Source organism: Cygnus atratus, chromosome 9, assembly GCF_013377495.2.
Source record: "Cygnus atratus isolate AKBS03 ecotype Queensland, Australia chromosome 9, CAtr_DNAZoo_HiC_assembly, whole genome shotgun sequence".
Taxonomy (NCBI): Eukaryota; Metazoa; Chordata; class Aves; order Anseriformes; family Anatidae; genus Cygnus; species Cygnus atratus.
Genome location: NC_066370.1, coordinates 4,926,971 through 4,938,659, shown reverse-complemented (window position 1 = coordinate 4,938,659; position 11,689 = coordinate 4,926,971). Strand labels below are relative to the sequence as shown.

Genomic DNA, 11,689 nt, shown 5'->3' with positions numbered 1-11,689 from the left:
GCCGCTGGTGCGACCTGCTCCCTTTGTGCGGCGCCGCCCCGCCGACCCCCTCCCCTCAGCGCCTCAGGGAGGCGGGAACGCGCCGCGCAGGCGCAGTGGCGCTGCCCCGCCCCTCTCCGCACCGCGGCTGACCTGTAGTAACCCCAGCGCCGCTCTCCCCCCTCCCTCCCTCCCCGCTCCGCAGCCCGGCCCCGCGCGCCACCGGCCGCCAGCCAATGGGAGGGCGCCGTGCCGCATACGGAATGAGCGCGCCCGGCGGCCGCGCCGGGGCTGAGCCGAGCCGGGCCTCGGGGGCGCGCAGCGGGGCGGCGGGGGCGCGCTGCGGGGCGGCGGCGGCGGGGCGGTGAGTGCGGGGCTGTGAGTGTGGGGCGTGCGGCGGGGCCGTGCCGTGCCGTGCCGTGCCGTGCCGTGCCAGCGTGGCCGCGCCGAGGGACGGGCCCCGGGCTGGGGGCTCCGTGCGCAGGGCGGAGGCGGCCGGGAGGGAGAGGAGGGCCGGGGGTTAAGGGCTGCGTGGGCGCCGCCGCCGGCACCGCTGCGTTTTGTGGTGTCCGTAAGTTTCTGCAAATAACCCCCCCGACGGCACACGGCTTGTGCGTAATGGATGTGGGGTTGTGCGTAGCGACCGGTAGGTAAAGAAAGGGAAAATGCGGGTTTTTTATGGCACGTAACGATGGTATGATTAAAAAAAAAAAAAAAAGAAAGAAAAAATACTTTATTTTTAATGTACTGCTTTTCTGGCCTATAAAATGGTCTTGCTGGCACTGAGCATGAAATTCGCATATTTAAATGGGTTAACTCTCCAACTTTAAAAATGATGGCGTGGTTATCGATCCGGAATTTGTGAAAGAAGAGCAAAGCCGCGGGTGGCCGTCCTTAAGTAATTTAAGAAGTCCGTGTGCCACATCACGTCTTTTTGGGGTAAGAAGTAGTGGTCGGAAAGTGTGGGTGCTTCGTCCTGCCCCGGTTACCTCCCGAGGGGAAGGCGACAGCGGTCTGGGTGCAGCCACGAGACCTGGTGCGTGTGGCCATGTGCGCTGCTGCGGGAGCGTCGCTGGTTTTGCCTGGGCTGCGAAGTCAGGAGAGGCGTCGGTAAGGCTGGCAGCTCCTCGTTGTCGGGGGCATTTGTGCCTCGGGAATGGATGGAGCTGAGCGCTGTGACGGAAGGGCTCACCTTTGCTGAGTTGTCCTGGTGTTTATTGTCGGAGTCCCTGGAAGCAGGGCCGGGCTTCGTGCTTTGTTGTGCTTGGTGTTGGCTGGCTGCCGAACTTGAGTAAATCTGGGGGTCTGCTGGGCCCTGTGCTCAAGGTATCTGAGACGTTGCAGCTTCACTCCATGCGGACCCACTCCCTGTTGGCTGCGCAGGGAAGCCAGCTGCTTACTAATGGAAACTATCCCTCATAGAGTGGCAAACCTACCAAATTTGTGTTAAAATAGCCTGTGTGATCTGCAATGAGCTGTCACTTTGTTCTGAAGGCTGCGTTGTTTCCAAGCATCCCATTCTGCCCAAAGTAATCGTGAAAAGAATAAACCGTCAGCCTCAACAAAACAGAGACGTGAGCAGATAGTGGACACTTCACAATCGTGCGCCTTGTTGGGGTGCTGTGTATGGAGGCAGAGCTGGCCTGGAGCTGTGGGCAGGGGAAGGCCTGCTGGGGCATCTGGAGTGCCGTGGCTTTGCCACAGGGGGGTCCCAAGCACTGCCCACGTGCTGAGCTTGTGCTGATGAGACGAGCTGCCAGGACAGTGGTGTGTCAGTCCTGGTTCCTCTTCTCAGCGGCGGTGGTGGGCACTTCCCGTCTCCTTCCTCCGTCTCTGCGTGCGGAGGATCCTAATTACATAAAATCGCTTGAGTAGAGCATGGCAGGATGAGCACGCTGGTGTGTTTAACTTCTCAACTTAGGACACTATTATAAAACCATAATGCCGTGAGAAGTAACTTCTCAAATCAAGGGATCTGGCTCAGCCTGAATCCTAAAAAAAAAAATAATAAAAAAATACCAGAATGATACTCGCTGGAAAGCTGATAGTCTTTGAAGAACTAGAAGGAGCACCTTCCTGCCTGGCGGGAAGCTCTGTGCGTGTGCTCTCTGAGCTGGTGGGTGTCTAAGCCACTGATCCGTCAGCACACATTTAGTGCTGGTCTAGGGCTTTTATTCCTCCTTTCAGCAGACCAGTGAATAATTTGAGCCATAATCATATTAAAGACCAAATTTTTATCAAAGAGTCATCAAGACACCTGAAACAAAGCAACACATGTGGCTTAGGACAAAATGTGAGGACTGTGGAGAAATAGAGCATCCTTGTTCAGGGAGATCCAGATAAGGAATAAACTTCCAGGAGGGACTGCGAAGAATTAAATCCCGAATTGTTTGGAAGAGTAACTCAAGCCCCCCTTTCCCAGTCAGTGGAGAAATTGAGGTGTTTTTGGAGAGCAATTCAGAGAATTTACGTAAGATGCTGAATGGGGAGCTGCCTGAAAGCCAGCTAATAAGAAATGGGAGGCAGAAGGATTTATGTGGAATTTAGGCCATCTGAATATGGCCCTAAGATGCGACTTAGTACCACTAAGTAAGGTGTATTAACACTAAGAACACTTGGCTTCGATTTCCATCCATTTCGTGTACTGCAGGTTACTGAGCAAATTCACCCTTTAAACATGTCGAGGAGCGGGCTGCCTGGTGGGGAGCAGCCCCTCATTGCCCCGTGTTAACGTGAACGAGACAAGGGCAGCGAGTGTCCCCCTCTGCTCAGCAACTTGTTGGCCACGTCCAGAGCACTGATGCCCCTTGGGCCGCCCCCGGGACGAGGCGCATGTTGATAAATTGGGGTGGTGGAGGAGCGTCGGGGCCCTCTGAGGCGTGAGGAGAGGTGGCAGGACCCGGCCCTGCTGAGCCTGGAGATGAGGGGGGCCTGCAGGAGCCTGCTGGTACCCGTGGGGAGATTCTGGGGAGAGCAGAACCACGCTCTTCTCAGTGTTAAGTGATGGGAGGCCAGGAGGCTGCAGCATGAACTGAAATAGGAAAGGTTTGTGTATAGGGCATTTTTCAGTGAGGCCGGTCGAGCAGCTGACTCGCTGCCCAGAGAGGTTGTGCAGTCTTCTTCCTTGGAGATGTTCAAGATGCAGCTGGATAAAGCCCTCAGAAAGCAGGTCGGATCTCGTGGGTGACCCTGCTTTCAGCTGGGGGTTGAGCTGGAGACCACCAGAGGCCCCTTCCCACCTGGGCTACCCTGTGGTCCTGGTTAGAGTCTGCCCGCAGAGGCGTCCTCGAGGAAGTTTCTAAGCCAGCTTATTTAGGGCTTCGTGCAGTCTGGCAGTGCAGGTTTATTTATCGTACGCGGAGGAATATAGCAGGCACTTAGGGCTATCTTAAGAAGCTCTCAAATGGCAAAGTTTGATTTGTTTAATTTTGCAGTTAGAGTTGAAGGAACTGCTCTTCATCCTGAGATCCTGATCTACATCGTGGTTTGCACTGTACTAAGGCCTGGAGGGCTCTTGAGGGTTTAGTACTCTGCTTTGGGGAACCGTTTGGGATCTAACAACTTTGAGGCTGTTGGAGGAAATCACCTGGACAGGCCGTATCTCAATCATACCTCCCAAACGACCGTTATTAAATCCAGAGCTACAGGTGAAACAGAAATTGAGATCTCTGAAGAAAGCTCAAGTCTTATGCTGCATTAGCTTCTAAATCAGTTAGGGAAAAATAATCAAAATTCAAAACTGTTTTGCAGCAATCTTCATTGGTCCTTGGGAAGGAATCACCCTCACACGTGTCCTCTTGTTCCTTAAGCGAAGCTATAGCTTGCGGGAAGTCAAAGTACTGACTGGGTGTCTGTAATCCCACAGGAGGAGGTGGCAATCTGTCAACACGTGTGTGTCGGGAAGTCATGTTTCAGTGCTTGTGAGCGTTGTTAATTACAAAGACATGCTGGTTAATTACAGTATCTCATGTGGGACAAACTGACTTTTCAGTTTTATCAGTTTCCTAAAAAGCAGGAAAGATAGCAAGGTTTATCAAAAGTTACGGAATTGCAGATTTTCACTGCTTATAGTCGAAAGCAGCAGTAACAAACTGCAAGCATTTTTCCATTTCACTTGAAAACTAGAAACCGAGTATTTTGTTTCTTCTGGGCACTGTGTAAATACCATGCTTCCCCTGAATGCTTGTATCTAATAGATGAAACCAGGGTAAGACCCAGAAGGGGAAAAGAGATGATAAAGAGTAGAAGTGACTTGATGGAGATTAATATAGCACACAATAGCGCTAGCAACAGCTCTTCTGCATCTTTAGAGGAAAAAGTTTTCTGCCTTCCTGCTCCCCAGAACAGGGAGTAGAACTCGCCATGTTTTGTTCATGTTGGCTGTTGGGAGACTTGTGAGAAACCTCGGTGTCCAGAGGGAGGTTTTGTTTGGCTTCTTTGCTTTTCAAGCAGACTTCAGAGCAGTAAGTACAGTAGCATGCGTCTGAGTGCATGATGGCATAAGGCTTGTTGGATCAAACATATGGTGTGATTTCTGCGAACCCAAGTTTTAAGAATATATTCTGTGAAGCAGTGCAGCATGGTCTGCAATTGTTTCACCAAGCTGTTACAAAAATCAAAATTTATGGGCTTGTGCTCTGAGAACCTACAAAAAAGTTGGAAAGTGGAGCATGCATGGTGAGATCTTAAAAGCTAGATGTGTGTAATTTACATTTGGTAAAGAAGATGTGTATAATCTGTGTTTTAAGTAAATTGGTGCATGAGAGAGGCAGAAGGGAACAGGGAGAAGCTGGAGGTCGCGAAGGCTTTGCGGGAGGGTTTGAGTGGTTATATTCCCAGATGTACAGTGTGTCTGCTGCTTTTGTCTCCAGATTTTGTCAGGATTTGTATGGTGAGTGCCGAAGAGGAGACTGTAAGGCAGCAGGTGTAGGAAGGAGGCAGAAGTCCCTGCAGTGCTGGGGCAGGGAGCTTGGTTGCGTGTGGTAAAATGCGAGTTACAGCTGTTCTGCAGCCCTAAGTTCACAAACTGCTTGGGAAGCTCTGCCACCAGGGTTTGTCATTTATTCATAGCTGCATGTTTGATTGTTTTGATGAAGTATTGTTCCATTGTATTGTTTTAGGTATGCTGTGACTAGAGAAATCATTTTCCTAATGGGCAGTTTGAGATACATAGAAAATGTTTTGCAGTGGTGATAACTGTGTAGTTTTTTTGTTCTTGTAGAGAAAGATGCTTATGGAGATTTTTGTCTAGTTCTCTTACAATCTGCATAAATAACTTAACCTTGTAATGTCCAAGACTTTTATGAACAGTACTAATCTGCTTCCCGACCAAGTGTAGCAGTGCTGTGAACCAGGGTTTGAGCATCCCGGCCACGGAGGTGTCGCCTGACCAAGGCTGGTAGTGGGAGGTGGAAGGTGGCCTCAGGCCTTTTGTTCAGGAGCTAAAGTTAGATGGTCATGGAGGCACTTGTGGCAGCTTTTGTTTTCAAAAATCTGTCATTTACCAATTAAAAAAAAGTTTTATCAAAAAGGAAAAGAATTCTGCCCACATCCTGCGTTGTGCATTCACAGGCCCAGTTTATGAAAGAAGGGAGATCTTTCCAGCTGGAAGTTTTTTTCTGTGCATTGATAGATGTTTCTGTACCTATGATAAGAGTCTAAGAGTTTGATCGTTGAATTTGTATGTATTTTAATTACATAGTTAGCTTCATCTTTCATGATTCTTTTGGGGATTTTTTTTTTTAGTGAAAGATGTAATTATGTCTTTGTTTGAAGTGTATTTTAGCTGCTTCATGAGCCACAAACTTTTTCTGTTCTTATATTCTAGAAATGTTTAATAGTTCATTCTGGACTTCTAATTGTCGACTTGTGTTAATCTAATTTGACCATCTGTATAACACAGGCAAAATAATTTTGACTGAGCATATTCACAAAATTCCTACAAGTGCTGTTAGTACAATGGCACTTTTCTTTTTAACAAAGTCAATGTTCGTGTTTTAAAAATAGTGAAGACTCCACACAGCCAGGTACTTGAATATTTTGGTTTTGTTTATGTAATCAGAGTCTGAGGGTGTGTTTGTTTTCCCTGAATAGAAGAACAGGATTCCTTTCTGCCAAAAACTATTTACCTACATAGCATTTGTATACCAATTCCGAACTAATGACTTGAATTATCTCCTGTGAGCAGGTAATTACCTCCTCCTCCTCTTTATCCCCTCCAGTCCGCATCACTGGGTGCTAGATGTTATCCTCTCATTTTCAACACCTGGGTTTGTAAGTTCTGCTTTTAAGGGTGACACATGAGGAGCTGGAGCTGAGGATCACGCTCTTAATGCTTCTTTGCCTGGAATAAAACTTCCTCTAATGTAATGAGTCCCTGTTGTGCATTTGTTTCATGTTGTCGAATTGTCAGGCATGTTCATCCCTGATCCTGCCTGGCTTTGCTTACAAAAAAGCAAGAGGGGATTATAAAAAGAGAGGAAATGATAGTCATTCTGGTGCAGCTGAGGAGAAGGGTTGTCCTGATGTCCTCTTACTTCTAGGGTTAGAAAATAGGATGGTATCTCAAATGAGCAGGTTAGGCATCCTCGTATCTTACCTGAATAAATGTCAGGTTTTCCCCGCTGTCCCTAGAAAGCCAGAGCAGCCAAGGGAAATCGCCTTGCAAAGCAGCCTGCGAGTTTTTTTGCACTTGAAGCTTCTGTGCAGCTCCCCCGTGTCCTCTCCACATGCCTTCCGAGTGCAGGGGAAGTGCTGACTGCTGCGTAAATACCTGGGGACGGGGCACAGGGGGACGGAGGGCAGAACAGGACCAGCTGAGATGTCCTGCTGTGGTAGCCAGCCTTACCTGGGCTCCAGGTGTCGCGCTTCTCTATGTGGGAAACGTTACGTGTCTGAGTCCAGTTCTGCTGCTGAAATGCGTGTGCAGCCTTCTGGTGTTTTGTAAGCCATGGCTTGGTTGAGTTTTAGCCTTTTGGAAATCTGGAGTTAAATAAGCCAAGTAATTTTTGAATATGAGGTTATTAGGGGAAAAGGAATTTCTGTACATTGCAGCATGACTGGGGTGTATGTTCAAATATAATCTTAAAGTATTTCTGTAAAAACACAGCTTGGGAGCCAAGGGTAATCATCTATGAACTTGTGTTTTGGAGATGGGATTTCACAGATAGAAATGTAAGCAATCTAGTAAACAGAAGACTGGTGTTGAGAATAGATTTGTACCTTAGGATAAAAGTAAGTCTGCAAAAAGTGTGCTTGAACATTTCATATTCACAGAATTTAGGATGAGTGAATCGCATTTTGCGCTTTCTATTCATGCTGAGAGAAAGCTCCATGGACTATGCTCTGCATTTATATAGTTTCTGGAATGAATACTGCTTCTGATACACCTTGCCTGGCCCTTGCGGAGAGGTTCACTTCGTGAGGCATCGAGTCCCCACAGAGTCTTGTGCAAGTGTTGTCCTGCGGCTGTCATTTTCCAAATGACTTGACAGCTGAAAAACGTGCCGTTTGCCTTCCTGCCCAGTGGCTCAGGGTTCTCTGTGTTGAGAGGGACTGCTACAAAATGTAGTCTGAAACCTGAAGGCAAGAAGGTGGTGGACCCCCCTGGGGACTTGTGCCTTCCAGCGAGGCCTGCTGGCCAGGGGAGAGGGATTCCTCCTGCCCTGGAGATGCAGACACCGCAGCAGACAGTGAGGGGAAGGAAAGCAGCTGTTCGTGGGAACAAATTCATTACGTTTTTTGGTAGCAAGTCCTTGTAGATGAATGGACACCGTGGTGTTACAAACAAGAAAACCCAGCAAGCAGTCGGAGCCGTCCTTACAAGAGGAAGTGTATTGAAAAGTCAACAGCTCAGCCTTTCAAATGAAGTGGTGAAACATGCCCCTGTATCAGTTGGATGGCTTTAATCGTGCTGTGGATATCCTTATTCCTTTAAAGTGTATTGTGAAATTCCTCTTGAAAGTGTTGTTCCACTGGCTGATATTTTTGTTGTGAGGAACTCCTTTAAAGGCTTGGAGTAAAACCTTTACTTTTTCTTCAGAAACCTGTAACATCAATTTGGTGTCTCTGTGTTGCTTTGTTGCTTGACTTAAGTGTATTCATCTACTGCTTGCTCTCTGAAGACATTCTGCGTTAAAGTTATCCCTAACAGAAGCCCATCAAAGAAAAGAAGTGTTAGAGAAAGAAGGCAAAGATCTAACATAAATACATGTTCTTACCAGATTTTGGAGCTGGCCACTGACATTTTTTAAAAGGAATATAGGATAATGGGTAATCATTTTTACTGTCACACTATAGTAAAGTAATTAATCTAAAAGTAAGTGAAAATGTTTTTTTGTGCATGCTAAAAATAGCTAAAAATTTCTGGTATTGTTAGGTTAGATTTTTGTCCTGATCTGACAGATATGACTAGAATGCAGCATGCAGCCAGATTTTGTATACAGCAACAGAACATCTATTTCTATTTTGATTTTTAAAGAACCAAGCCTGTTTCATACCTTGATGTTTCAGATTTCCCATAAATAAGAGGACTGATCTGAGGCTGTATTTTGTAGTAGAAAATGGCACATCACACCATTCTGTTTGTTCCCTTCCATTTGGACTGAAAGCAGAGTCTGCCTCCCAGTGGAAGTACTTCGGACGATTGTTTTAAGTGACTGGAAAATGATGGAAGTTTGGAGAATGATAAATCAGCAGTGATAACTGAATTGCTACTTCTCCAGTAGCCAAAGGTTGGGGATAACGATAAAGCTTCCATTTTATTTTTACACAGAATTTTTCCATACTCTATGTGTAGTGATATTGGTGTCCTTGTTTAACTGCTCCTCCATGTATAATTCATAGTGTTTTAAAAATATAATAGTGTACTTGGGAAACGGGTATTTGTGTTTCTTTCTGGCAGCTAACGTGCAGATACCAAAGTTACTTTGAGATCTTCAGCAGTAGTAAGGTACACTGCCCATTAAATTTATTTTTCTCTGACACAGAAGTGAAAGCATTAGTTTTGTGTGGCATTAAATACATCTCTTAAATGCTGTAATAACTGCTTATGAGACGGGATAAAACCAATGTATTGACAATATCTGATGAATCAAAAGTGTCTGAAATGAATAAGACACTTTTTTCCTATGAAGCAATATTACGTAGTGGGAGGAAAAGGAGTCAGAGATGTAGTTGCAGCACTGGTTGTGTTCCTGGGTTAGCCATTACTTGGTTGAATGGCTTTGAGTAAGTGTGTTTATACCTCTGCTTTTCCTCTGTAGTAGGAGTAGCAGTGTCGGCAACTTTCTGGGGAGTACTTTTGTGTTTGCTGACAACAGTTGTTACCTGTTTTTAATTTCTCTTATTAGTAGAAGATATATTTGTCAATCCATGAAATAATTAGCTTTAAAATGTTTTGAATAGGAACATTCCTAAGATGCACAACTACAGTGTAGTTGTTTTTATCAGCTGTTTTTAATATCTTCAAAGGTTATTAATGCATCTTAGGTAACAGTAGCTTTAGGAGTGCCTGTTCAAGTATTGCTCCTGAATTAACTTTTTCTGCAGTATTAATTTTCTGTTGACTTAGGTTCCTGCAGTGACTCACCCTAGGCTCAAGCAAGCATCAAAGTGATAAAAAGGAAAATCCACCCTTCTGCACTGACGAGAAGGTTTAAACTGGATCAGCAAGCTAATCTGACTCGTTCCTGGCCACACAGGCGCTAGTGTGTCGGTACAATGGAGGCAGAGAGCTGGATTTTGCAAACAAACGGGCTGTTTTCATTAGCAGCCCAGCGTTAAATCTGCTTGAGCCGCATCAGAACCCTACCCTCATGAGCAACCTTGGCTGCCCCGGCAGCCTGTTGGATGCTTTTCCTGGGAGCTGTTTCATCCCAGGCCATGGCCGGTGTGTCTTCTGTGGCCTCTGTTTGGGCCCAAATGATTCCTATGTCCTGCCTGTGCTGCCAGCAGGAGTGGAAGTTATTGTGGATTTGTGTATGTTTGAGCCTTCCTGGGGGTGTTTAGGTGGCTTGGGGAATCTGCCTGCTCGTGTTTGTAGTGCCAGGCAGAGCCGCTGGAAGTTGTGAGAATTGGGGTATTTGCCTGCGCTTGTGCGAGAGGCGGGTGGCAGAGCTGAAGGCAACAGGGGCGCCTGAGCGAGGCAGTTTAAAATCAGCCTGGATGTGCTCGTGGAGCACGGTTATTCCCCACACTTGCTATATAAATCCCATGTCTTTCTAAGAGAAAGTTGTAGTGTCAGCTCTGCTCTCCCGCTACAGCCCTTCCTGCTGAACCAGGCGCAGGCCACAACACGCATGGTGGTAAGGGCAGCGAAGCCTTGGGAGATCAGAGTAGTGGTGAGGCTGGCAGGGCTGCACCATCCTTTGAGCAGCTGAGGGAACTGGGGATGTTTAATCTGGGGAAGAGGAGGCTCAGGTCAGACCTTACTGCTCTCTACAGGTACCTGGAAAGGAAGCTGTGGGGAGCTGGGGGTCAGCCTCTTCTCACAGGTAACTGGTGATAGGACTAGAGTCCAAGTTGTGCCAACGAGGTTTATGTCGGAAATGTGGAGACGTTCCTTCTCAGAAGGAACAATCAGGCGTTGGAACGGGTTGCCCAGGGAGGTGGTGGCGTCACCGTCCCTGGCGGTGTTCAAGGGAAGGTTGGACGTGGTGCTTAGGGACATGGTTTAGTGGGTGACATTGGTATTAGGGTGATGGTTGGACCAGATGATCTTGGAGGTCTTTTCCAACCCTAATGGTTCAATGAAAGGCCTTTGGCTTGGCAAGCCCTGTGGGGCCAGGTGGGGCTGCTCAGGAAGGGGCAGGAGTGCGGGGCACCAGCACTTCTCAGGACCCAGCTCTTCCCTTCCACCGTGCCTTGGAGCTCTCAGGGATTTCCATCCTCTCTGTTTCCTCTTAAGAAATGTGCAAAAACACTCTTGCTGTAGCTGCAAGGAACATCTGTTTCAAATATCACTGTCTTAAAGTTATCTTGCAAAATGGATATTCCACTCACATTGGTATATGTTACAATTTTTTTTCCTGACAACATTCATTACCTCAGGATATATCTCGCTTCATATTGAAGGGAATTTCCTGGTGAAATAGAGGCTGCTAGCTACTTTTGCATATTTCATTTTCTTCTGCACAGACAAGTACATTAATATTTATAAATGAGTAATTGTAATTTCTTTTAGAACTTCTTGTAAAAATAAAAAGTGTGCTTGCTGAATGCTAGCTAAGAAATGTTTAAAGTTCATATGGAAACTAGCAGAGGCTAACTTCTAATGCAGCTTAAGTTCTGTATTATGTGCTTTGTTATATTGTCTTGAGTTAGTTTTTTAACCAAGGTGTCAGACAATACATGCAGATACTCCGATATTTTGTCCAGTAAAGCCAAACCCTGTCGCAAACCCTTTTTTATCCTTTCTGTGAATATTAACAAATCAGTTTCTGTCTGTGAGATTCACTGATGTGAGAAATTTTGTGTATGCTCCTGTGACATTAAAACATTGACTGAAGTGTTCTTGAGTGGGGTCTTGGAACCCTGGGGTGTGAGTTTGGTCATGGGAAATGGCGTAGGTCGAGGAATTGCAGGAGTTGGGTGGGAGCACCTTGGGAGCTTACCTCAAGCACCAACTAGTCTGTCCACCAAACTGTCTTCTGGAAAAGATTATTAAGTGTTTCCATTTGCCGTGTATTTAAATGTGAATTGCTGGCACAGG

The 11,689-nt window shown here is 46.6% G+C and overlaps 1 protein-coding gene across 1 annotated transcript in view; it reads left to right on the top strand.

Annotated features, from left to right (window-relative positions):
- The first annotated feature begins 228 nt into the window (after positions 1–228).
- The window catches only part of ACSL3 (acyl-CoA synthetase long chain family member 3), a 48,973-nt gene continuing 37,512 nt past the window's right edge, over positions 229–11,689 (top strand). Inside the window, exon 1 of the mRNA XM_050712583.1 lies at positions 229–343. The gene's annotated coding sequence lies outside the window, so the exon portion shown is untranslated. The remainder of the gene's footprint in view (positions 344–11,689) is intronic.